General features: G+C 43.6%; 1 protein-coding gene across 4 annotated transcripts in view; it reads left to right on the forward strand.

The window, feature by feature from the left end:
• Positions 1–6,186: 6,186 nt before the first annotated feature.
• The window catches only part of SYK (spleen associated tyrosine kinase), a 57,817-nt gene continuing 36,398 nt past the window's right edge, over positions 6,187–27,605 (forward strand). For 2 of the 4 annotated variants that reach the window (XM_082782697.1, XM_082782700.1), the window contains exon 1: positions 6,187–6,457. The gene's annotated coding sequence lies outside the window, so the exon portion shown is untranslated. Of the gene's footprint in view, positions 6,458–7,517; positions 7,623–13,407; positions 13,438–27,605 lie in introns of all 4 variants that reach the window. The other 2 variants (XM_082782699.1, XM_082782698.1) reach the window with 2 other exon arrangements.

Here is a 27,605-nt window from a genome sequence, read left to right on the forward strand (position 1 = left end):
CACATCAGCAGCAAACAAACCCAAACTAAATTATGTATGAGAACTCCTGACATTAAGGAATTGTATATTCTCACTGTAGAGACAGGAAAATAGGTTATGAGAGCAGATGGATAGTATTTTGCATTATAAAAAGGCAGCCTGAGACAGCTACTGAGACAATCCTAAGCTAAGTGCCCAGACAATTTGGTGGGAAAAACATCTGTGACTGGGATGCAACATCAGCTCAGATCTGACAGGACAGGTTAGTTCAAGTGCAGTGCTGTGGAAATGTAATCGTATCTTTTCCAGTGCTAGCTCTATTCCAAGAAATACGACATATGCTTTCTGTGCATCAGCCAAAATTTGTGACAATTATAACCTGGTTTGACGAAATGACAAAGGGTGTGTCACCACACTCTGTTCTTATAAAAAGGAGTAGTTCTTGCTGTTGGAAACGCCCTTTCTGCTCACTTAGGAAGCAGTGTGTTTCCAACTTAATTTATTAGTTCTGAGCATTAAGGATGGTTGCTAATTCACTTTCTAGAAGGGTTCAATAGGTTAAGTATAAATGCACAGATGTGGACTGGGCCAGCACTGCATCTAAGCAAATAAGAAAGAGGTCCCAGACCACAGTGCAAAGATGCAAAGTGGCTCTTCAGGAAGCAGCTTACATCTGTTGCATCAAGAATAAATCTGTGGCTGGATCCACACTGACTGTTGCATTCTCACTCTCTCGTATGGTCCCCAGTCCTTAGATTAGGGAAGGGCTCGTTAACAAAGACATGGCATGAGATGCCTAACTAATATATGTCTTTCTAGACCATGGAGTTTGTGAGAAATACTGTAGAAAAGACCTATAAGCTTAGCTGGTACTGAATTAGCTTCATACTATCTGCAAGTATGATTATAAATAAATAAATTATACTATTTAAGTAATTCATACTATTTACAAATCCAATCATCTTTCAATTGAAAATAAAAATGTATGACTTTTGTGGGATACTAGTAGGATTACACTGGGAACACTTTTTTGGGGAAGTAGAATCTCTGCTTCTAATTTCTTTTAGGGACTTGTAGCTTTTGTCTAGTTTACTCTGTATTTGCTGATGCCCTAAATTCAGCCTAAGCCTGTGTGCTTTTAATATGCAAGTTAATATCTAATACAAGTTAATATCTAATAGTCGTAGAATCCAATTTTAGACTTTAAATGCCAATGCCTGTTACCATGTGGCATAATAGCTAATTGTATTCTATGTCCAACCCAGACAGTCTCTCCTAACAGTATGCTTCCATTCATTAGTGTCATGCTTTTATATTTCTGGGATGGTTGCAAAGGAATGCCTACCAGGCATTAAACATTGTAGTACACAAGAGGTGGTATGGTGAATTGTCCTGTCCATTATATGATCCCCCAACAAGGTGAAATCACAAACAGAACAGGAGTGAGAAAATGTGTACCCTAACACATCCAGTCCATACTCCAGAATGTCTGTACACAGCAAATAATGAAAAAAGGCTTATGTAGGTGGTATGACTTTATGACAAGGCAATCCTCAGCTCTAGCATACTGGCTTCCAACACCATTCTTGCTTGCTCTTTGAAACAGTCCAAGATAATTTTCAGAAGTACAGAGATCCAGTATTTCACACATTTAAATTCTTCTGGAAGTGGTGCTGAAACAGAATCTTTCCTCATTATTACTCAATCTTATGACAGTTAAAAGATGAATTTGTTTTGTTTTCTTTAGTTTTGTTATTGCCTTTATCATGATTCTCACACAAGAAGAGCTTACCAATTCTTTAACTCATGAATTCTTACCATATCATATCATAGAATGGGTTGGGTTGTAAGGTATTTTAAAGATCATCCAGTTCCAACCCCCCTGCCATGGGCAGAGACACCTCACACCAGACCAGGTTGCTCAAAGCCCCATCCAGCCTGGCCTTGAACACCTCCAGGGATGGGGCATCCACAGCTTCTTTGGACAGATGGTGAGTGCTTCACCAACCCCTGCGTGAAGAATTTCCTCCTAACTTCTAATCTAAATCTCCCCTCTTTTAGTTTAAAGCCATTCCCCCTTGTCCTGTCATTGTGTGCCTGAGCAAAAATTTGTTCTCCATCTTTCATATAAGCTCTCTTTAAGTACTGAAAAGCTGTGATAAGATCACTCCCTGAGCCTTCTCTTCTTCAGGCTGAACAGCATCAGCTCTCTTGGCCTTTCTTCATAGGAGTGGTAAGAGTTTTCTGAAGGGTTTTCTGAAGGGTCTTCTTAAGGGCTTTGCTCAAGAATTCTTAAAAATGTGTTTATCAGCTTTTTGTTATCCGCTGCCTTAGTTATTTTCTGTGCTACTACTAGTCAATTACTTTAAAGAAAAAATCAACCTTGCAAAGTTCTGTTTTTTTGTCTTATCCGATCTCTCTATTGTATATGCTTTTGTACCTCTTGGCCATTATGCTCAAAATGATCAAAAAAATGCACCGTTCTTATTGTTATTCAAACAAAAATAACAACAAACACACACACACACCAAAAAGCCCAAAGTGATAACTAGCCATACTCATGTGGTATATGAAGTCATAAAAACAGGCCTATTAACCCAAGCCTATATCTTCATTTTAACACAACACATTTTGTAAGGTCATGTAAGTCCAGAAAATGTATGTCCTCACATCATGATCTTTCCTAAACAATAAATACATCCTGAGACTACTCTTGATCAATAGTGAGCAAGACTTTCACTAGTTTTATAACAGACATACATAATGAATGTGGGGTTGTTTTTTTTTTCAAGGTATAAATAGAGGAGGAAGGTATGAAATATAGCTCCTACAAGCAAAATTATGTTGTTTTTAAATTATTACTGTTACATACATAATGCAGATATCAGTGTTAGCTGATAATGAAAATATCTTGATGGCACTGAGTTTCCTAATTATTACTCTTAATTTCATATGGCAAAGAATATTGCTACTGGCATTATCTAGACAACAGAAAATTAGCAAAATAGTCATAATTGATAGATTTGAGCAATTAGTAGGCAGGTGAATTAATCTGTTGTACATCTTGCCCAGTTTACTTCTGTGTAATTGTACTCAGTTTTCCCTAGAGACTGCCACAACTCTTTTCCTTTTAAATTCAGATATATGTAAATCAAATCCTTATAGAAGCACAAGTAGCAATTATTTACAATGTATGTAATATCTTCAGACCTTATTCTAATATTAAATAAGGGTCTTTGCTACTCTTTGAGTAACAGAAAGAGGCCAAAGGATAAGAGAATGCGGTCCTTACTTTTTGAGGTTTCTGATCTACCTTAGTTCCTTCTGACTGTAATACAGGAAATCTGTTTTTGTGTAAAAACATGGCTTTCAGGCTACTGGTTTTTGGTTTTGTATAATGTTGTTTACTGCTATTGTACTGACACTGAATTACTGCTTCCTTCAAAATTAAAATGAAATAGACAATAAATGGCTCCCAAATAGCATGTATTTTTGTCCAAATCATGACTGAATTCAATGAACTGTGCAGAATTTTTATATTCCTTAGGCAAAAATGAGTCACTTTCATGTTCTTCTCTTTGTGTAGACATAGAGTCCCGTCGTACTGACACTAACAGCTTCTATCACAGATAGATGCCTTTGACTTTAGCTGTAGATATTGTACAGTATTCAAGAACTTGTAATTTGAACCTCAAACAAGACGGTCCATTTATGATATATATATTTTGTTGCTACATCTTTTTGAGATTTTAACTTTCAGTCAGACAACAAAGTGTCAGCCTAGCTTACGACATCATTTACTGTGGAAATAGAGATGGCATTTTAACAAATGCTCAGCTTCAATTTTTACTTACCTGGAGAGTGAGCTGCAACAGGACCGCTTGAGCTGGAGTAAAATTCAGCCCTTGCCAACTGCAACTGCTTTCATCTGTTTGAAACAAACTAGTAGAATAAATTTCATAATTGACAGCAATACCCCTCTCCTTCCACTTAGGCTCTGTGAGTTCAAGAGGTCATCTGAATTGCTGCCACTAGGCAGGAAATTCTGCCAGATTATATCTGGAAATGCCAGGCCAACTGATGACTGCAACAGTGTCATAGTATGTAAGAAATGGTCTGAAATTCTTTATTTTTATATATATATTTTTTTTTTATATATATAATCCAGACTTTTTCTACAGTTAGTAGCTGGACTAAAAGTTAAATTCAGCTTTAAGCATGAAGTTTCACCATAAAGAGTCATGGCATTTTTCCCAGGCTCCAGCTCCCCCACCTAGCATTGGTTGATACGGCACATGGTCATGTGGTTGCAAAGCCTCCCACCACAGTAGATGCATTAAGGAAATAGGCATGTCCTCAGAAAGCAGATGTCTTTGAAATCTTATTTTTTAGAAACTAAGCATCAAAACTTCCTCAGATGTTCACAGAAAGTATGGAGGATTACAAAGTAAATGATTGCAGTTGTATGGAGACTGCTAGTGGGAGGCTATGAAGAAGCTATTGGTTTCTACTGAATGTATTCATACTGGGCAGGAGATTCCACAGATCAGCTGAATCACTCCAGAAGCATTAGACATAACTTGTTCATAGCTGTTTTGCCAGACATAAATTTCCCCCTCCTCTTCCCCAAAGAGAAGAATAAGTTTACATTATCGGTTACTGGCTTCCTAAAGAGCACAGCCATACATCACGGGGGGGACAATGAGCAGTCATGTCACCTCCCGCAAGCAGAGCAATGCCCAGGCAGTCTCCAAGCAGTAGCCAGCAGTAGTCACAGCAGTAGCCAGAAGACAGCACTGCCCCCTGCCCGTCTCCATCTACCCCCATGCTGATTGCTGGGTATGGTATGGAACATTCTTTTGGTCCATTGGGGTCAGCTGTCCCACCCATGTTCCCTCCTCTTAATGCTCACTGCTTGCCTGCTCGCTGGGGATGGGGGCAGAGTGTGAAACATAGAAAGCCTCAATGCTGTGCAAGCAGTGCCCAGCAACAGCAAAATGGCAGTGTGTTACTGATACTGTTCCAGTCAAAATCCCAGACACAGCACCATATTGCCTGCTATGAATAAAGTTAAATCCACCCTGGGCAGTAATCCAGTAATCAGCTCATGTATAATTTGAAGTCATTAAATATTTATTATTTTTTTTTTTTTACTGATTAAGATGAGACTTCTACTTAAAAACGAGTTCATAGCACTGTAATGACTTTCCAAAAGCCGTTTCCTGCACATTATGCCTTGTTCACACTTGAATGTTGTTAGGAAAAGAGCCATGCCATCAAGACATATCCAAGAATCAGGCTTTGTAAATTCTTTGCTTTTTTCTAGCATGTAGGCAGTGCCAATATGAGGTGTATCTACCCTAAAGCAATTACAAGTCCTTCACTGAAACAGAGTGAAAACAGAAACATTTTTAACCAGCAGGAGACATGAGGCTTTTGTACTTTGGCAACCCTACTAACTAAAAGGGATGCAATCCATTTTGCAATGGGAAAAGAGAGCCAGTGTTTCTTCACAGAAGATAAGGTTTGTGCCCCACGCTGTTGTAATGCTGAGGCAGGCTTCACCTCCCAGCGGCACTGCCCACCATGGACAGGCTGTGTGCCACACCGCGCAGTCACAGATGATGGAGACATGCCACACTCGCCGAGTCTGAGGACGCTTGTGCCACTTGCCCTCCCAGGATCAGTTGTTCCCTGGAGGGGGATGGTTGCCACCTTTCAGCTGCATTGGGCCACCTGGGTGGGAATTGGCTCCCCATCACCTGGGGTGCTGAGGAGGTTTTGAAGAGGGAGCTTCCTTTAGCTGTGTTTGGAGGCAGGGGAGTCTCCTCCACACCAGGAGCGGCTACAAAACTAGAAAATATTTTTGATTGAAATACATTTTGAGCGAAGTAGAGGACAAAGGGGAGATGCCGTCCCATGACAGGCTCCTGCGTCGCTTCAGTGGGAAACTGTTTCCCTCCTCCAAAAGCGATTTTCTCCCCCAAACCCACCAAGGTCCCGAAACACACGGGACTCCGCCACTCGCGTTTATTCCTTTCCTCCCACGTTTGACGCCCTCGGCTCCTGCACGCCGGGAGCGGAGCTGAGCCCCGCGCGGTCTGGGGCCGTGCCGAGCCGTGCCCGGGGGAGGGGTCCGGGGCTCGGCGGCAGCGGCCGTGCCAGAGGAGGGCGAGCGCGCAGACAGGCAGACAGACAGACAGACACCCCTTGAGGAAGTAGCCGGGGCTGCGAGAGAAAACGAGGAAGCGGCGGCTCCTGCGGAGCCCAGCGCGGGTCCAGCCCCGCTCCCGGCGCTTCGGCGGCCCGGCACGGCTCGGCACGGCTCGGCACGGCTTGGCACGGCTTGGCACGGCTCAGCACGGCTCAGCACGGCTCAGCACGGCCCGGCACGGCCCGGGGGAGCCGCCCTGCCCCGCTTCGCTCCCGGCGGCAGCGGCAGGAGGCGGCGGCGGCGGCGGCGTCCGAGTGAGCGGCGGTGAGCAGCGGGGCCGGGGCTGTAGGGGCGGCCGCTCCGCCGGGCGGTGTGGGGCGGTGTGTGTGTGGGGCGGTGTGTGGGGCATCCAGCCCCCCTCCGGGCGGAGGGAGGTTGGGGGACGCTGGGCTGCGGGGCCCCGGCACCGGCGTCGCCCGTCGGGAGGGAGCGGCCGGCAAACGGGGCTCCGGACGATGCGCCGGGGGGAGACGTCGGGGAAAGAGGTGCAGAGCACAGTGCCGGCGTCCGAGAAACCCAAATCTGGAATTTCAACGGGGAAAAATAGATGTAACTATGCGCAGGTGGAGATGGGTTTTAAACAGAGCGAAATCTGCACAACAGCTAGCCGCTGTAGGGCTTCTGAGCGGTGCATGATATGGCAAAGACTTGACACCCGACAAAATGTCTCTAAAAACGGGCTTCTCTCTTATCAAACTTCCTTATTTTGTTTCTGACAAAGCAACCATAGAGTGTTACTAGAAGTGTTGAAAGTGGGGCACTGTGGGCCTGATGACCAACTCATTGCTGATCACTTCTTGTGTGTGCCAACGTTCATTTAATTTTCTTTTTCTACCGCCACACTGCTTAAACTTTGTGCTGGTTGAAGGGATGTTTTCAGGGCCAATGCTGAGCAATGCTTTTGTTAGGTGGCATTGATTCTACAGATAGTGTGATACATTGTAAAATACTTCCATTTTAAAACAAAATCGTTCCTTTTAAGGGAATGATCTGCTCCTGATTTATTTACTTTTTAATGTTCTTTTCTGTTGGGCTTTTTTCATGCTCTTTTTGTCCGAGGAAGCTTAGGTCTCCTGACACTTTGGGCTGGATCTGCCGCCTAATCCATGGGCACAGCCATCCGGTGTAGGGCTAGTATCAGCATCTGAAGCTGTGTATTTTTACAGGCGTGGAGGCCGTAAAGTACAGCAGAGTGCAGCACATTGAGGCAGCCCACTTAGAGGAACTATGACTTTTTTCTTTTTTTTTTTTTTTATCCCTCTGTTGAGCATTGAGTGATAGACAGACAAATAAGGAAGTTTGAATGTTCTTTATATTCTGACAGTTTTCCTGTGGGGGAGAAAAATTATGGTTTGGTGAAGACAAAATAGTTTCAACTAAAGGGTTTGGAATCAATTAACATGCCCGCAAAAGACTGAAATAGGTAGAGGTAAGTAATTGCTTCAAATTTCAAATTCACTTGAAGTAACTACAAAATCCCAAAACATTTGAAACATTCTGGTTTTGCTTCTTTTTAGAAATGTTAACACAAAAAAATGAAGGGTGAACTGTGTTTCTCTTCCATTTTCACACTGTGGTTCTGACACAAGTGCAGGACTCAACCCAAAGTTGCATGAAGACAGAAAAAGAAAATTGTTTTTAGAAGCAGATGGCAGGTTATGTTGAGAACAAAATAACATTTTATAAGACTGATGGTAAAATTATGAGCTGCATTTAAGCACCTGTGAAGATACTGATAACAAAAAATATTATATGGAGATGTAATCACAGTCTCCCATCCTTTCTTTTGCATCTGTTCTGCCAGAGACATTAGGAGTGAAAGAAGTTACCTCTGAATTGTACGTTGTGTTTAGAGGTCTTGGGATCACAATCATAATTTTTACTTTTTTATTTTGTAATTTTTATTTTTATTTTTTTCCTTCCTAAAGGATTTTACAATATGCAGTATTTAGCAGAAAGCAATGAGTCTGCTGCTGGCATTCCTGGTTAGAATGTTATGACTGTAAGCAGTTGTGTTTGTTGCATCTGTACCAACTGAAAATTGAGAGTTTGTTGTTGTTGTTTTTTTTTTTTTTTAGCTTTGTGGACTTTGTATCTTTAGCTTTTCTCATCAGTGCCTGGAGATCTGTTGTGTGCACATCAGGTGAATGTTTAGCTGCAGAGTAAAAGAGCTGAAAATGGGATCTTATATGTTTTATATCTTACTTAAATGGAATGCAATACATATCTTTGAATATGAGTTACAATTACAGAGAAATCATCCCAATGAGCTATTTAAATTATTTATTTTGTACTTAGATATAATCATGTGCTTATGTGAGTTCCTAACTTGGGACAAACATGTGTACCACTCAGGTTACCCATGTCTTTGGATCTAGAGTGAAGAGTCTTTTTTAAAAGACGAAGATGTTTGTGAGCACAAATAATAAGGTTCAGTCATAAGAATGAAAACATTTCACCTTGCAAGGGTTTGCAGGATCAGCTTCTTAATTTCTAATTGGGGGGGGATGGGGGGGGAAACAATTTATTACAGAGAAACAGTTTCATAATCCAATTTAACAGTAATTTTGCTTGTCTTTGACAAACTAAAATATTGGGGAAAAAGGTGACATTAGCTCACTTTTTGATGTTTTAGCTGGCATTTCTAGGAATGCTTGTACAGATAAACATTCCTAATATTTGCTATGCTTTAACAAAGAAATGTTAAAAATTTTTGCAGCTTCAGTTAAGCATTTTGTTTTCTCTTCTGAGAAAAAGATAAACCCTGGGTCTTGCAGGATCCTCTTACACTGCAGATGGTAGTAAAGTACACAATTATTAGTATTTATTTTGAGTGTAGTAAAAATAATTTTATCACAAAATTATGGTTAACATCTGCATTTTCAGCCTGTAATTTTAGGTTTCAGCAGGAAGGTTACATAGCTAGTGTCATGTAGCTTTTAATTTCATGATACAGGGTAACACGGAGGCGTAAAATTAAGCAAAAGAAAACCCTTGGACACCAACTTCTGTGTTGCTTGTTGGGGCAATGAGTAAACGTGAGCATTGCAAGTGCAAGAAGTGTGAAGGAGCCTTTATGCTGCTGCATCACACCAGTGGAATATAGAAATTGATGGAGGAATGGAAAATGGATATGTTTGACACCTGCCTCAGAAAAATAAAATAAAACTTTGCAGCCTGTCTTTACATTCCAAAGCTAAATTTAGGTCATAACTTCCTGTCCCTGTACATACAGTGACTAAGTGGCCACTTCTTTAAACATGTTTGTTGAAAGAAAAGAAAGGGAGAATGTTTTTGAGATCTGCTTGGATCCTCATGTTCTAAGGAAACCCCTGTATTTGCAAGATGCTGCAAGCCTTTCCGCTTTACCAGGTACCAGAGCAACTACAAATTTAGCAAGTATTAGAATCTAAATAGCAAGCATGCAGAAGTATGATACAGAGTACTGCTTTGTGCAGTTTCACTATCACTCAGTTTGTAACTAGCTTATGTTGGAAATATATTAATTTAAATGGCTAGAACTACCTTGCCATTTGTCTGGCTTTGTCTTTCCTTGCATTGGGACAGTGTTCTTCAGGTCAGGTATGGGATACCAGGTGTCCTGGATGGATAAATCCTAATATATACAGCAATTTCTCTTCCTTTCAAAATGCAAGGAGACAGCACAGGGAATATTTCAGAGCTGATGCTTAGTAAAGAGATCAGAGGCACAAAAAACTTTTGTAAAAAAAGTAGGATTTGAGGCACTAGTATGTAAATCTAGCCTCATAAATCCACACAGTAACTCCTAGGCTGGGGATGGAGCTGAAATTACAGGACTGCAGGAATCACAATTGTGTTTGGAGGTAGCTAGAGAAAACACAGGCAGGAAGTGTTAGAGTAGAATATATATGCCAGGGAAATGGGTGCACAATCAACTAAATATTTTAACGTTATAAAGTAAACAAAAATAACATTTGACTTTTTTTTTTTTTTTTTTTTAATACTTAAAAATTCTTATCTTAAGCAACAGATCCAGTGAAATGAGTAAAAGGACCAGGGGTCAACACTGAATGCACCAGCCACAGCTGTCCTGCACTCATCCTCCTACACAGTCTCTCTTATTATTCTTCTTTCCTTAAACTAGATAATGAAGTAAGTGAGAAAAGGAAAAACTTTATTTTTTAGACCACAGTGTTGAAAACATGCAAAAGCCTGTGGGGTTTCTCTTAGTTAAAGCAAGTATATCTGGGAACAGAATTAGACTTCAGGATGATGAGCTAAAATGTTAAAATGGATGTCACTGCTGATCACCAAGTGTGAAGTTCTGCTTTTAAAAATTCTCGTTCAGATTTCACAACTGGCTTGACAAATTTCAGCAGAGTTAATCTTAGTTAAAAACAATGTCGTAATGTTTTTTAGAAACGCTATTTCTTGATTTTTGGTAGGGTTGCCTGAAAAGTTGGCTTCTTAATTTAGATTGAAAAACTGTGGCTAGACACTTACTATAAAGACAGATTTCTTTCAACCTCTTTAAAAACATGGCCCAGGAAAATTTGAACTGAATCCCCCTTTTTAACACATTGTTTGTAAAGAATACAGAAAAGCAAGCTGGCGGGTGCTCTAAGCAGGCAGTTATGGATAGGTTCCAACTCCGGGAAACTCAGCCCAAATTTGATAATGCAAATCAAGACAACAAGTTCACTGTATGTAAAAACAAAAGCAAGACTTTGGCAAGGTGAAGGTCTCCAATATCTGAAATACAGGGAATTTAAGTGAAGGAAGCAACATTAATGTAGTCTCTCTTTGACACAGAGTGTTAGAACTTACAACTGTATTTCAAAGAATATGTGATATTTTGCTCAAAAGTTAGTAAAGCCAATCATATGTTTAAGTAAGGATTATTTTTGTAAATCAAGTAGTAGGATTAGCTATCTTTTGAATTAGGGTACCATCATGCAAATTTCTAAGAATCACACCAAGCTCTGTGGTGTAGTTGACACACTGAAGGGAAGGGATGCCATCCAAAGGGAGCTTGACAGGCTTCAGAGGTGGGCCTGTGTGAACCTCATGGCATTCAACAAGACCAAGTCCAAGGTCCTGCTTCTGGGCTGGCGCTATACCAAGCACACATACAAAGTGGGTGGAGAACAGACTGAAAGCAGCCTTGAGGAGAAGAACTTAGGAATCTTGATTTATAAGAAGTTCAGCATGAGCTGTCAATATGCACTTGTAGCCCAGAAAGCCAAACATATCCTGAGAGACATCAGAAGTGTGGCCAGCAGGGCGAAGGAGGTGATTCTTCCTTTCTACTTTGCTCCCATGAGACCCCATCTGGGGTACTTCATTTAGTTCTGGAGCCCCCTGCATAAGAAGACCTGTTGAAGAAAGTCCAGAGGAGGGCCATGAAGACAATCAAAGGGCTGGAGCACCTCTCCTATGAAGACAGGCTGAGGGAGTTGGGGTTGTTCAGCCTGGGGAAGAGAAAGCTCCAGGTAGACCTTAGAGTGGCCTTCTAGTACCTAAAGGGGGCCTACAGGAAAGCTGGGGAGGGACTCTTTGTCAAAGAGCATAGTGATAGGACAAGGAGCAGTGGTTTTAAACTAAACTAGGGTAGGTTTAGATTAGATATAAGGAAGAAATTCTTTACTGTGAGGGTGGTGAGGCACTGGCACAGATTGCCCAAAGAAAGCTGTGGGTGCCCCATCCCTGGAGGTGTTCAAGGCCAGGCTGGATGGGGCTTTGAGCAACCTGGTCTGGTGGGAGGTGTCCCTGCCGATGGCAGGGGGTTGGAATGAGATGGTTTTTAAGGTATCTTCCAACCCAAGCCATTCTATGATTCTATGTGTTATTTAAAATAATGAGCATTGAGACAAAGAGCCTAGTTCTGACCAGTTCTGGTCATGCATACGTTAGGACAGGCCCCGAATCACAGTGGGAGGTGAGGCAGGTGGTATCAAGTGAATATTTTCTCCTCACGTCACATGAGGCAAGAAACTGCTGCTGCTTCCGGTTAGCTGAACTACTTTGTGATTATCTCCATCCAGTGAGCATAACAAAGATCTGGACAGGTGCACAGAAGTGCAGGAAAATATCCGGCAGAGGAAGAGTGAATTCAAATCCACTGGACCCTCTTGCTGCAACAAAGGATGCAATCTTCTGTTAGCCTGCTGTAACAACTACTATCACTGGACCATTTGGCAGTGTAATCACTGACATTGCACAGAGGACTGTACACCATGAGTAAAGAAGCCTGACTATGAGCTATTTTTTTCCAGATTGGCAGTTTGTCATGCAAGAGCTAGGGAAATACTGCTTGTTGGCCCAGAACGTGTTGAGGCCAGGTGCATCCTCTCTCTGCCCAGAGTGATAAACGTGCCTTGTTGAGAGTCTTTCACTGGTCCAGGTGCTGCAAATGGGCTTCCTCTGTGGGAGGAAGGAGAGGGCTCATCTCTCTGCATTGCAGTTCTCGAACATTCTCATATTTTACATGAGAGGTAAGGGTACAGTTCATCCAAATGGTCATTTGCTAGCTAAAAGGGTTTCCTGTCTCTTAGACTGGACTGTTGATTCAATGATGTGCTGATTGGTAGTAGTGTATTTTCATTATGTAGTCTACCTTTGTAATATATGTGTCTTCATAAAAGCTAGCCAGGAAGAGCTGGCCCCATTGCTGGAAGATACTATTTTTGGAGAAGCCTTCCTTCCTTTGATCTGGCTTCTAATCAGAAAATTATTCAACAGATTTTATTTAAGAAACTGATCCTTAATGTTGGCAGTCTAGCTGTGTAAACTAATATCACATTACCACCTCTTCCCCTCTGACCACCCCTCCCCAAGGAAGAGAAAAAGAGACAAAAAAAAAGTGTGTGTGTATGTGTGTGTGTGTGGGGGGGGGGGGGAGAGGAGGCGGAGGGAGAGAAGGAAGGGAAGTATTTAGGAAATTTTAGTGACATTTTGATGTGTTTTGCTTTTACTGTGACTTCTTGCTCATAACTATTTTGTTGTAGCAGCCTCGGGTTTACAACCCAAGTCTTCTGTAAAAAGAATACGTTCCATCTGGAAACATGCTATGCTGACACGCTCAGTGTCACTCTGTCATTGAACCTGAAAATACCCAGGCCATTGGATGGGAAGTTGCTGTTATTTTTAGCAATTCGTCTTTCAAGTAGACTGATAATATTTTTGTTTTGCTCTTCACATGTTCTGAATGACTTTATATGTTCATTTCACAGCTCTGTCTAGCAGCAGTGATAGCCTCTATGGTACATAAAGGTGCTTTACCTTCTACTGTTTGAGTGCTATTTTGTCTGGAAAGGCACTAAATATGAAACAAACAAACAAACAGAAAAAAAAAAAAAAAGAGAAGAACTTGATACATATATATAAAAACTTTATATATCGGCTCAGTAATTCAAGTACTTAGAGGTAGCTTTTGGCTCCCCAAATACATTTTTCTAAGAGCACCTCTACCCAGTCTGTTTTGTCAGCTCTGAGAAGAGACAGTTATGCATGTACTCTTCTGTAGTCACTGAAGAGCCCAAAGCTGGTTGGACAAATTACATTTTGTTTGTTTGTTTGTTTTAGAATTCATACAGTGAGCATAGGACACCCCTGAATAGTATACATGGTGCTTTTTCTAAGCATCTGTGTTGGTGAAGGGCAAGCTGTACCCAAAAAGGTCTGTTCACATCTTGTCACAGAAGGAAAACTGTTTCTCGGGAGACTAGACAAGGGTCTTCCTGGAATATCTTGATTACTTTCCTTTGGATATTAGCAAATAGTGGGTCCGCTTTTTTTGTATGGTGGCTTAATGAATACTGATCAAAGTAAACTACTTTGCCCCAAAGGCAGCATGCTTCTATATAAATGATGCTACCTGTTTTTAGATAGGAATGCTTGCTTTGACAGGAGGTATCTTTAGCCGGGGGCAATCATTGCATTTGTGACAGCGTAAGAGCTCCCTGGCAAAGGAGGCAAAGAAATAATGACTAGTTGAGCATTCTAAGAAGAGGAAAGGAAGTGTTGATATTTTTGTGATTTTTTTTTTCCTAAAGAAAAACAAAAAGAGAAAAGAGAAAGCTTTGTTTATTTGTCTGGTGGTATTTATTTATTTAGTTTCAGTAACATTCTGAGCATTTTAAAGTTCAAAGTATCAAAAGGTTTTTCGAGGAAAACTGTGAAATGTGAATATTCTTCCAAAGACAGAAGAGTCTGAAAAGGAACGTGTTGTGGAAGAGAGAAAATAGATACCTAGCATCAGTTAGAGATGGGTTTTTTTGTTGAGCAATGGCTCTTCAAAGTATAGAAGCTCATGGAAGGCAGCAAAAGACACTTTATGAGCACCAGAACAAATTCTATTTTGTTTGTTTGTTTGTTTGTTTTAGAATTCCTACTGTGAGCATAGGAAGCCCCTGAATAACATACATGGTGCTTTTTCTAAGCATCTGTTTGCCTTGTAATAGGACAGTAATAGTGCTGCCAAGTCAAGTAATATTTCCTCAGGAAATATTTCACTAGCTATAGTGCCTGGAGTCGTCTGATGATATCAGAGTGTCAGATGCAGTTTCAAATAACTGAAGGCTTTTCTGTCATGATTCAGTGTAGATAAAAACATCTATCTAACCATCTTCAGTACAGATAGAAATGACTCTGAAAAGCACATCCAAACAAAAATATTTTTAAAATAACAGGGTTTTTTTTGAAGCTGGTAATACTTTTAAGTGTTTGTGATTTTTTTCCAGTTCTTTGGATGAATGACTTTGGTACAAAGGAGTAGATAACTGGTGTTTACTCTAAACCTGGTAGATGAAGTGTAACTTGTTCAACAAGCAGGTTTTTGTTCTCACGTGGCCAAAATGCTGAGGAGTTACATTAACTGGAGCAAACACTGTTTTTACTTAAGATGAGAAAGCTAACATCAAGGCCACTGACATTCAGAATCATGAGAGCACACACAACCTAGCACAGATGGACAATCCCACTTGTTACTAATGGTATTATTAGACTCAGGTTGTGAACTGCTCAGCAGAAAAATCTTCTGGGCTCAAAGCTACTATATTCTATATCTTAGATACAGTTCAGTTGGAAGAGACCTTCAAAAACCATCTAGTCCAACTACCTAAACACTTCAGGGCTAAACAAAGGTTAAAGAATATTAATAAGCACATTGTCAAAATGCCTCTTGAATAATGACAGGCCTGGGGCATCAACCACCTTACTAGGAAGCCTCTTACAGTGTTTGACCACCCTCAGAATCAAGAAATTTTTCATAATGTCCAGTCCAAACCGCCACTGGAGGTTCTTTGTGCCATTCCCACATGTCCTGTCAGGGCGAGAGAGACTAGCACCTGTTTCTTCACTTCCCCTCCTCAGTAAGTTGTAGACAGCCATAAAGTCACCTCTTGGCCTCCTTTTCTTCAGACTGGACAACCTCAGTGTCCTCAGCTTATCCTCACAGGACATGCCTTCCAGCCCTTCTATCAGCTTTGTTGCCTTCCTCTGGATGCACATTCTTTACATATTGAGAAGCCCAGAACTGCATACAATATTCAAGTCAGTGCTAAATACAGCAGCAAAATGACCCCTTTTGAATGGCCAACTATACTTTTTAATGCACCCCAAAATGTGGTTTGCCCTCTTGGCTGCCAGGGCGTGCTACTGGCTCATGTTGAGCCTGCTGTTGACCAGCACCCCCAAATCCCTTTCTGCTGAGCTGCTCTATAGCCACTGGCCTCCTAGTGTGTAGCTATGTTCAGCATTACTGCATGCTAGGAGTATCATGTGGCATTTTCCTTTCTTGAACTTCATGTTGTTACTGATTGTCCACTGCTCTAATCTATCTAGATCCTTCTACATGGCCTCCCTTCCCTCAAGGGAGTCAACAGCACCTCCCAGTTTAGTGTCACTGGCAAACTTGCTGAGGATATATTCCACTCCTGCATCCAGATCATTGATAACAGTGTTGAACAGAACTGGACCTAGAACTGACCCCTGGCAAACACCACTGGAGACCAGCTGCCAGCTAGATGTAGCCCCATTCACAACATTTTCAGCACTACTTTTGAGCCAGTTCATCACCCAGTGTAGCACAAAACTGTTTATCTCACAGGTGAAGAATTTATCCAGAGGGATGCTGTGAGGGACAGCAGTAAATACCTTACTAAATTCTAGAAAGATTACATCTGCTGCTTTCTCTTTGTCCAGCAAGTGAGTCACTTTATCATAGAAGATCAGGTTAATAAGGCAGGATTTTCCCTTGATGAACCGATGTTGACTATTCCTGGTAATAGGTTTGTTCTTTAACCGACTTTCAGAATCCCCAAGAAAAATCTTCTTCATAACTTTTCTAGGAATGGAGGTTAGACTAGCAGGTGTGTAGTTTCCTGGGTCTTCTCTCATGCCTTCTTGCTCTTTCTGTAAATGGGTACAAGTTGCCTAGCCTCATCCTTACTTGTTAGGTTAACACCTGCATTAGGTACCAGTGCAATGTTTTCCTTTGAACTAATCTCGCTATTGACATACTTGGCAAGTAAGACCTTGTTTATTTGACACCACATTGTCCAGTATCAACTCAGGTGGAGCTTTGGCTTGTCTTTTTATTCCCTGCAGATGTGAACTGCAGATCTGCACTCTCCCTGTGGAGCCATCCTCAGATGGTACTGTACTGTCCTTTGGCTTAACCTCAGTATTCCTAATTTCCTAGGGCCTAGTATTCCTAGTGCCTTGGTGATCTTTGTTTAAAGCACTTTCAGTCTCAGTCTCACTAGTTTATGGGCCAACTAACGTTTCCTCCACTGAGGCAGGTAGGTCTCAGGAGTAGCACCAAGCACAGCCCACAGCCTGAGAGCTGGGTGGTCACACGAGCTGCCCGGTTGCTGGAGTTCCATCCCACAGAGCATGAGAGGAACAGAAGCAGAGGGCATGGCTGTCTGCTAGGTGGTCACCATGTCTGTGCCTCCTCCTTGCCACACACCTGACAGAATATTGTTTAATGTGTTTTATTGTTGGCTGGGGAAGCCTCCAAGGCCCCAGCCCAGGCCTGCTAGTGAGCAGAGCAGGTGACCAGATAGGGCCACCCACTGACAGAGTGACAGGATGTGCTGCCCTTCTAATGGCCACCCTATGGACTGCCATGCAAACTGCCGTGGGTGCTGGCGTACTCTAGGGGTGGGTTATATGTGACTGCCTGGCATTTGAAATGACTTTGCTTCAGCTGGCTGTGCCCAGCTTGTGCCAGGCCCTCTCTTGAGGCTGTTGCCTGCAGGCTGGTGCCTCTAGACACAGTGCACACAGAGCAGAGAGGCCAAGAGGCAGGGCCCAGGCACCCCCTCACACACCTCCTGAGATGTCGCAAGCCCCACATACTTCTCAGTACACATCAGCTGCTGCTGTTGTGATTACTAGTGACCAAAGGCTTGTTCCCAGACAGACTTTATTTAAGCTACAATTCTGTTAAATGTACATCTCATTGTTTAAACACCCTAGCAGGATCACTGTAGTTATCCTAAAAATACTGTGAGAAATCAGAATTATTTGAAAGTATGAAAATGCTTCTGAAACTGAACTGCTATAAAGTAAAATATGGAACTTGGCTCCCAAAACAGATGTCTGATAAAAGTGCTAATAAGAGACAAAAGCTGAAGAAATAGTATCAGCGAAATTTGCTTGAAGTCTAATAGATATGCGTTGTGTATCTGTCAGCATTGCCTGGGAGTGTGTGTGGAGCAACAGAAGGCCAACGGCATTCTGGCTGTTACCAGGAATAGTGTAGCCAGCAGGTCCAGGAAGGTGATCATCCCCCCGTCCTCTGCTCTGGTGAGGCCACACCTCAAGTACTGTGTTCCGTTTTGGGCTCCTCACTACAAGAAGGACATTGAAGCCCTGGAGCATGTCCAGAGAAGGGCTATGAAGCTAGTGAAGGGCCTAGAACACCAGTCCTATGAGGAGCAGCTGAGGGAACTGGGATTGTTTAGTCTGGAGAAGAGGAAACTCAGGGGAGACCTCGTTCTCTCTACACCTACCTGAAAGGAAGGTGTGGGGAGCTGGGGGTCAGCCTCTTCTCACAGGTAACTAGTGACAGGACTAGAGGGAATGGCCTCAAGTTGTGCCAGGGAAGGTTCAGTTTGGAAGTTATGAGACATTTCTTCTCAGTAAGAGTAGTCAGGCATTGGAGTGGGTTTCCCAGGGAAGTGGTGGAGTCACCGTCCATGGGTGTGTTTAAGGAATGGTTGGATGTGGTGCTAAGGGACATGGTTTAGTGGGTGATATTGGTGCTAGGGGGGTGGTTGGACCAGGTGATCTCAGACGTCTTTTCCAACTTTAATGATTCTATGAAAGAAAGCATATTGTAGAGTCTGAAGTGTAGAATAAAAATAGTGCAGCATAATGCTTAGATGCTCAGACGGAAGCTACAGAAATCAGATAAATTAACTTGACTATAGGAAGAAAACTTCTCATGGAGACACTGGGGAAAACTCATGAATAAAAGTCATGAGTTCTCTCATAGAGATGGAGGTCCAAAGATGAGTGGTAGAAAAGCTGCTGTAGACTGTAAGCTGGTGAGAGATGCAGTACATGGATACTGAGACGGACTGCCCTAGGCTTCGATACACAGCCAGGATACTTCCCTAAGGAAGACTAACATACTGCAAGAAATGTGGTGGTGATCCTGTGGATGTCACCTTTTTCTTTATGCCAGCACTATACCCATCTCTTTCGTTATGATGAGTGGACGTTGTTCAGAGATGTCACTATCTACAAAAGCTGTAAAAATCATCAGTGTTACTAGCTGAATTAATAAGATCTTAGATTTTTTCAGTAGGTCAGAAAGGTCAACCTAGTGTCCTGATCAAACTCGAGTTTGTTGGAGTGACTTGAGAGAACAGTATTCTGCTTCATTTCCTTCCCTGTCTATTTTTAAACATTCACTGTGTTCCTCCTGATTTCAGCATAATTTTCACATAAAAATTCCTCTCCTAAGGTCTAGATAGACATTAAATCTTTATGTTTATGCAGGAAGGTAAAGCAAACATGTAAAGCTAATCTGATGAATCAAATTAAGACAACCACTCAGCTGCTTAGACAGACTGGAAGGTGATTTTAAAGCTGAAGTTGAAGAAAAGAGATTATTATTATTATCCATTGTATTTGTCAAAATACTACACGGATTTAAATATCTGCTCCAAATGCATAAAGATGTAAATATCTGTGAGGTGATAACAATAAATTTATACTGCCTTTATACTGCTAATAAATTTAAATTTATACTTTATATACTTTTATATATATTATTATAATATATATAAATTTATACTGCTAATCATGACAGAATTTATATAATTATGGAATATACTATTAAGATTATAGAAAACTCTTAAAATACCACAATACTTAATGTACTGAGTGAAGTCACAATCAAATATATGTGTGCTTAATTCCTTTCAGCTTTTATGTGTGGTATGTAAGGTAAGAACATAGAAAAGGATCTTAGAATTAAAAATGTTAGTGTTGTTCAAAGATGAATACATCTTGATTTCAGGAGTCTTAGTTAAACAAGAATGTTAGATAAAAATGTATATTCACATTTTTTTTTCTTTATTTTTTCCCTCTGTATAATCAGAAAACTGTTGAAGTTTCAAGTTAAGTTTTTAAATCTTAGAATATCCTGAGTTGAAAAAGATCCATGAGGATCATTGAGTCTAACTCCTCAGTCCCCAAAGGACCACCCAAACATCAGGCCATATTTCTCAGAGCGTTGTCCAAACACTTCTTGAACCCCGGCAGGCTCAGTGCTGTTCCCACTGCCCTGGGGAGCCTATCCCAGTGCCCAACCACCCTCTGGGTGCAGAACCTTTCCCTAACCCCCAGCCTGACCCTCGTATCACCCTGTGCTAGAACAAATTGTTGCACTGTATTTTTATCATTCTGTCTAGTAAATATTTCTTAAGTCTTGACCATGAGGAAGACAGTTGCTCTGAACTATACTTCCTTAGTTCCTTGACTGCCCACAGAATATTACTTTGAAAAACAAAAGAATGGAAAAATTAACTGTTCAAATAAAGAGCTTACTCAGAGCTCTGTTTCACCATTGCATGTCTTTTGATCTTTTGTCCTAATTCAGTCCTTTGCTCTTTTTATAGTTGGATGAGTACAGTAATCACTTGGCTGACCCTAAGTCTCCTTCCATATTCTTGTTTTATCTTTGTAGTGAGATTCATATTTCCTATTTATTATTTTTTATGTACAGTGGAGATCAATACCTCAGTAACACTGTGCTCACTGTGAAGAAAACCTTTCAGTAACACCATGATTTTAGCCTTATCCTTGTCTAAACATAGCAGGTAAAAGAGGAGTAAGCTATGGGTAGCTGCATGATCAGCACAGATTCTTTCAAACACTTTCAAGGTGTGTTTTCCTAAGTTTTGCTCCTCTGTTTTGTAAAAATGTTCTACCTCTCTCCATGGATGAAAAGGCTGAGATGCTAAACTCATGTATTATGTCTGGAGCACCCACTCTCTGCAACATTGATGAGGAAGTTACCCAAAGGGAAGTGCGTAACTGATTTTCTTATGTATTTGCATAATACTTCCCCCCACTTCTCCCCACACCCCACATATTAGATAACCACGATCTTTGTTTGCATTTTAGCTTCCTTAAAAGTCACATTTTTTGGCTATGGGGAGAGACGCCTCTACACTCAAGTACGTGTCTCACGTACTTCCTTCAGCCTTTGGGGTCTGAATCTCCATCTCAGAGCCTCACATTTGTAACTGTGGTAACTCAATGAGCTCAGAATTATATGTCCTCTGAAGGAACTGAGAGGAGGGAAAAAAACTTCTACTATCTTACTAGAAGGACATTAAACTCCAAAAATGAAGGCAAAACATGAAGGTCCAGCCAAAGAAAAGAGCCATCTCAAACTCAGAAATTCCTCCAAATTTGAAGTTTTTAAACATTATCTAATGTTTTGTGTGTATGTTTGTCTCCTTGCACTTCACTGGGGCACTACATCAGTCCAAACATCTCCCAGTGTTGTCAAACACTGATTATTCTTCATATATTAGCAGTGGTAAAGAAACATTGTCTGAAATCCATAAACAATAATCTGCTTTTTAACCTGGAGATTTTTTTTCCTGTTCTAGAAACTACAAACTGGTAAAAAGGGAAAAATAATTTAAAATTAATCCATTAGAGGACGGCATTAGTCATAGCATATAAACATTGTTTGCAAAAAAATATATATATAAAATAATAAATTCATAGAACAAAAACCTCCTGCTGGAAAATTTTAGACAGTAGAGCATTTGCCTGTACTCTAAGTCTTGTCATAGCCATGCAGCCTTCCTAAGTCTTCCTAAGAAGAACACTTCCTTGTGTTCTCTTGGGTACCATGCTTAATTTTTTCTCATTACAATGAATTGTGGATAAATTTAATTTAGGGCAAAGGAAGCACAATTAAACATACATGCTGTTACTTCTCTTATATTTTGGCCTAGCTGAGAAGCACCTGTCTTTGAGTGAGGATGGGCTTCTAGCCTAGATGACTTTGCTTCAATATGTTTGTTGTCTTTTTGTGGGGAGGTCAGCCTGTAGGCATGGCAGTGAAAGCCAAGTGAAAGAAAAGTCTTGCACCTGGAACTTTTTTTTTTCTTTTTTTCTTTTTTTTTTTTTTTCTTTTTTTCTGCCATTTATTGTGTTGGAAGAACCATCTACGAGGAAAAATGTAATTGGCTTACAGAGGTGTCTGTTGTGCCAATAATGCATCATTGCCCACAGGCTTCCTCTCAGAATTGTAAACGTCTTGATTATTCATACGAAACAAGGCCACATTTGCAGAGCAAGTTAGTATTTGAAGGAGATTTTTACATGCTGTTCAGTAGTACAAATTAAAAAGAAAAGAGAAGTGAAAAGACAAATCCATTTTGACAAATTCCATAGGAAAGCTCTGCAGGAGGATCTGGATAGGCTGGACCGATGGGCTGAGGTCAACTGCATGAAGTTCAACAAGGCCAAGTGCCGGGTCCTGCACCTGGGGCGCAATAACCCCAAGCAGAGCTACAGGCTGGGAGAGGAATGGTTGGAGAGCTGCCAGGCAGAGAAGGACCTGGGAGTGATGGTGGATAGTCGGCTGAATATGAGCCAGCAGTGTGCTCAGGTGGCCAAGAAGGCCAACGGCATCCTGGCTTGTATCAGAAACAGTGTGACCAGCAGGGCTAGGGAGGTGATCGTCCCCCTGTATTCAGCTCTGGTGAGGCTGCACCTCGAGTACTGTGTTCAGTTTTGGGCCCCTCACTACAAGAAGGACATGGAGGTGCTTGAGCGGGTGCAGAGAAGGGCGACGAAGCTGGTGAGGGGCCTGGAGAACAAGTCCTATGAGGAGCGGCTGAGGGAGCTGGGCTTGTTCAGCCTGGAGGCTCAGGGGCGACCTTATCGCTCTCTATAGGTACCTCAAGGGAGGCTGTAACGAGGTGGGGGTTGGTCTGTTCTCCCACGTGCCTGGTGGCAGGACGAGGAGGAATGGGCTTAAGTTGAGCCAGGGGAGTTTTAGGCTAGATGTTAGGAAGAACTTCTTTACTGAAAGGGTTGTGAGGCATTGGAACAGGCTGCCCAGGGAAGTGGTGGAGTCACCATCCCTGGAAGTCTTCAGAAGACGCTTAGATGTAGAGCTTAGGGATATGGTTTAGTGGGGTCTGCTAGCGTTAGGTTGGAGGTTGGACTCGATGATCTTGAGGTCTCTTCCAACCTAGAAATTCTGTGATTCTGTGATTTATTTATTTTTTTTATTCCAAAATTCCAGACAGTGACTGCATCTAAAACCTTGGTTATAAAATCATATAGAATCATTTAGGTTTGAAAAGGCATGTGAGATGATCTAGTACAACCTTAAGAGACAGAGCAGTACGGTGGAGAAGATAAATGGAGAAGAATGATTAATCCAACAGCAAAATGTCAATACCCTAATTCCCCACCTATGGCAGCTATCAGGGAAGAAGGACTCGGTGCTAGGAAAGGAAAAGGGAGAACCCTTCAGAGGACAGAATGGCTGAACGTGGAAGGGACCTCTCGAGGTCATCTTGGAAAATGTTCACACTCCAGCAGGCTCACCTAGAGCAGGCTGCACAGCACCATGTCCTGATGGCATCTGAATATCTCCAAGGATGGAGACTGTACCACCTCCCTGAGCAACCTGTTCCAGTCCTCAGTCACCTTCACAGTACAGAAGTGCCTCCTGATCACAGGCTCACAGAATCACACAGAGGCTGAGGTTGGAAGGGACCTCTGAAGATCATATAGTCCACACACTTGCTATACCAGGGCCTTCTAATGAAGGTTGCCCAGGACCCTGTCAGGGTGACCTTCTGAAGTCCTCTGAGGATAGATACTCTGCCGCCTCTCTGGGCAACCTGTTCAAGTACTAGATCCCTCAGGCTGGGGTGCACAGCGGGGATGGGGCTGTGAGCATGGCCTGTATTCCATTCCTGGCAGCTGCATGAGACGCAGTTCCTCAGGACCTGCAAGCTGGGTGCTGGCCAAAGGGCTGGGACAGCCATGGGCTCGTTCTGGGAAGTGGGAGCCTGGAAGAGGGCGAGGGATGTGCCTTCTGCTTTGGCATTTGCATTAAATGCAATCATCGTGTGCTCCACAAAACACTCCCCCCTGGCTTTCCTCCACTGTGAGACCATGTTGGAAAGCCTTCCTTAGAGGAGATAGTTCTTTGGTTTAGAAAAACACCCACACAGAAATGTATCTGGGCATTTATTGGAAGTAAAAGATTTCAAAGATCCCAGCTCCTGGTGTTTCCAACCGGAGAAGATGAAGATTAGCGCCACAGGCCTCCCAGGCACTCTCCTGCATGCCGTAGGGTTGGCCCCAAGGAGCCCTGCATGCATGAGCCTGCCGGGGGGTGGCATTTACAGGCCCCGCAGCTGTGCCGCCCCTGGGTGCTTGGTTGGGCCCCACAGGTCCCCTTCCCCCAGCTGAGGGGCCGCGGCTGCTGGGCCATCTGCGCAAGTTGTAGCGCTGCTGCGGGGAACTGCTGCGCACTCTTTCTCTGGCACAGTTCCTCCTGTGGCGGGCAGACGAGCCGACTCCACACTCCTCGCGCTCGTCGTCTTCTCACAGCCTGCGCACCACCTACTCAACCAGCTGCCTGAAGAGTGGGCAGGTGTTGCTCCCTCTGCCCCAGCGCTGGATGCAGGCGTAGCAGAAGCAGTGGGAGCATGGGTCCATGTAGGCTGTGGCGTTGTCGAGGCAGATGGGGCATGGGCAGTCTGCTGCTGCCTCAGCTGGCCCCACCTGCTGCAGCTGGCTGCTGCTGCCCGTCACAGCAGGGCTGCTCTCCTCCAGGAGTTCCTCAGCGCGCAACGCCACGTCCTGCCAAGAGAGACATGCTGAGTGGCCAAGAGTTCCTTGCGCTTCGAGTGTGAAAGCAGGGAGAGCCCAAGAACACTGTGGGAGAGAGGTGGCAAAGGCTTCCCAGGGGGCTCCTGGTGGGCTGAGAAGCAGCGATGGCAGCCTCTGGTGCAGCTTTGGTCAGAGGGCCTTCCCTGGGCAGGGGGAGCACGTGCGGCTCATGGCGGAGTGTCCCCGCCGGGACCTTGGCAGGAGCTGGGGCAGGGCAGAGACATGTGGGACAGGATGGGATTTGCGTCTGTTTCTGTTGAATGTGCGAAGACTAGTAGGAAGAGACCAGGAAGGGAAGCCCTGATGTCCTCCACACTGGCCCACGGCTCAAGCCCAAGGTGGGCTCTGGCCTCCTGTCAGGAAGCGCTGGGGGAAGAGCTGGCATGCCCAAGGCTGTGGAGTCCCAGTGCTCCATCCCAGTCAAAGCTTGAGTTAGCCCAGGGTACCTGAAGGAGGCGGTCAGGAAAGGTACAGCAATTGACTGGAAGCCTTCAGGACTGCTCACATCCCTAGCTCCCTCGTCATACCCACAGGCAAGGGACAGCCGCTCTGTGGGACCCTCAGCACCCCACAGCCAGGCAGCAGGGACAGCAGCACTGGCAGGGGCTGCCTTGGCTCAGCGTGTAGAGCTGCTGCTCCCCACAAGGCCAATAATTGGCGAGCATGCCAACAGTCCTGCTCGAGCCTGCACAACTTGTGTGTGTGCCCGCACGAGCCCTGGATGAAGTGTGCAGGGACAGCGCCTGTGGCCTCTGCCAAATGCAGAGCTCATACGCAGTTACACTCATGCTCCTGACATCACAGGGGGCTCTGCGGCTGCCCTGCAAAGCTGCTCAGAAAGGAAGGCAAACAACCCAAGGGGGGAAAGCCTGCCTAGTGGGACATTGCCATCCTCGCGGCAACTTGCTCATCTTCAGGCCTGTCGGGTCCTGTGGTGAGAGACCGGTGCCCCCAGGCACAAAGGCCCAGCAACGGGCAGAGGAGCAGTGCAGGCAAGGGAGCCCTGGTGACCTCCTCAGTCCCATTAGATGCCCCAGTTCACCTTGTGTGAGACCTGCCAGGGAAGAAGGACTCAGTGCTGGGAAAAGGCAGAGTGAAATCCCTTGACAGGATGGAATGGTTGAGGGTGGAAGGGGCCTCTGGAGGTCATCGTGGAAAATGTCCACACTCCAGCAGGCTCACCTACAGCAGGCTGCCAGGAAGTGTTTTAAATATCTCCAAGGATGGAGACTGTACCACCTCCCTGGGCAACCTGTTCCAGTCCTCAGTCACCTTCACAGTATAAGTGTTTCCTGATCATGGGCTCACAGAGTCACAGTGTGGCTGAGTTTGGAAGTGGTCTCTGGAATTCATGTATTCCATCCTTTCTGCTCAATCAGGGCTTCTGGAGTGCGTTTCCCAGGATCACATCACATTTTTAATTATCTCCAGAGAAGGAGACTCCTCTAGTCCTCATGGCAACATTTTCTACCATTTTGTCACTCTCAGAGTAAAGAACTTTTTTCTCATATTCAGATGGAACTTCCCGTGTTTCAGTTTGTGCTTGTTGTTCTTATCCTTTCACTTGTTACCACTGAAAAGAGTCTATCCCTATCTTTTGATACTCTCTCATCAGATACTTAAATGCATTGATATGATCCCCTCTCACTCTGCTCTTCTCCAAGCTAAACAGGCTCAACTCTCTGAGCCTCTCTTTGTATGACAGATGCTCCGTGTCTATCGTAGTCTTCTTTTGGACTCACTCTAGCAGCACCATGTTCATCTTGTACTTGGGAGTCCAGAACTGGACACAATACTCTGGGTGTGGCCTAACCAGGACTGAGTAAAGGGGGGAAAATTACTTCCCTAATCCTTCTGGCAACACTCGTCCTAATGCACCTCAGGATACCATTGGCCTTCTTGGCTGCAAGGGCACATTGCTTACTGGTGGTTAACGTGCTGCCACCAGGAATCCCAGCTCCTTCTCCACAGTCCTGCACTCCAGCAGGTCAGCCCCCAGCCTGTATTGATGCATTGGATTATCCCTCCCTGGGTGCAGGACTTCGTTGAACTTCATGAGGTTCCTCACTGCCCAACTGTACAGCCTGTCCAGATCTCTCACAGCCCCCTGGTATATCAGCCACTCCTTCCAGAGTTTTGTATCATCAGCAAACCACCTGAGTGTACACTCTGTCTTTTCATCCAGTTCACTGATGAGTAAGTTGAGCAAAACTTGACCTAGTACTGATCCATGAGAGACACCGTTAGCTACATGCCTCCATCTATACTCTGCACCTCTGAGCACAACCCTCTGAGCTCTGCCATCCAGCTAGTTCTCAGTCCACCTCACCTATCTATCCCACACTTTCTGAGCTTGCCTATGAGGTTGTTATGGGAGACAGTGTCAAAAGACTTTTCCCAAGTCTTCCTTTTACTACTGATGTATTTGAAGAAGCCCTTCTTGTTGTCCTTGCATCCCTTGCCAGATTTAATTCCAAACGGACCTTAGCCTTCCTCATCACATCTCTGCATACTCTGACAACATTCCTATATTCCTCCCAAGTGGCCTGTCCCTTTTTCCACATTCTGCATACTTCCTTCTTCTGTTTGAGTTTTGCCAGGATCTCCTTTCTCACCCATGCAGGTCTCCTGCCCCTTTTGCTTGCCTTCTTACTCACAGGGATGTACCAACCTTGAGCTTGGAAGAAGTGATGCTTGAATATTGACCAGCTCTTTTGGACCCCCTTCCTTCTAGGGCCCTAACTAATGAGATTCTTTCAAGTAGGTCCTTCAAGAGGCTAAAGTTTTGTCTTCTGAAGTCCAGGGTTGCAATCCTTATTGCCCTGCTTCCTCGTCCACATAGGATCCTGAACACCACCATATCATTGTCGGTCACTGCAGCCAAGGCTGCTCCTACCCATCTAATCTGCAACCAGTCCTTCTTTCTTTGTTAGTACACGGTCCAGCAGCACATTTCTTACTGTCTCCTCCACCACCTGTGTCAAAAAGTTATCACCAATGATCTGCAGGAAAACTGTTTGTGCCTAGG

This window comes from Aythya marila (assembly GCF_965140915.1).
Source record: "Aythya marila genome assembly, chromosome: Z".
Taxonomy (NCBI): Eukaryota; Metazoa; Chordata; class Aves; order Anseriformes; family Anatidae; genus Aythya; species Aythya marila.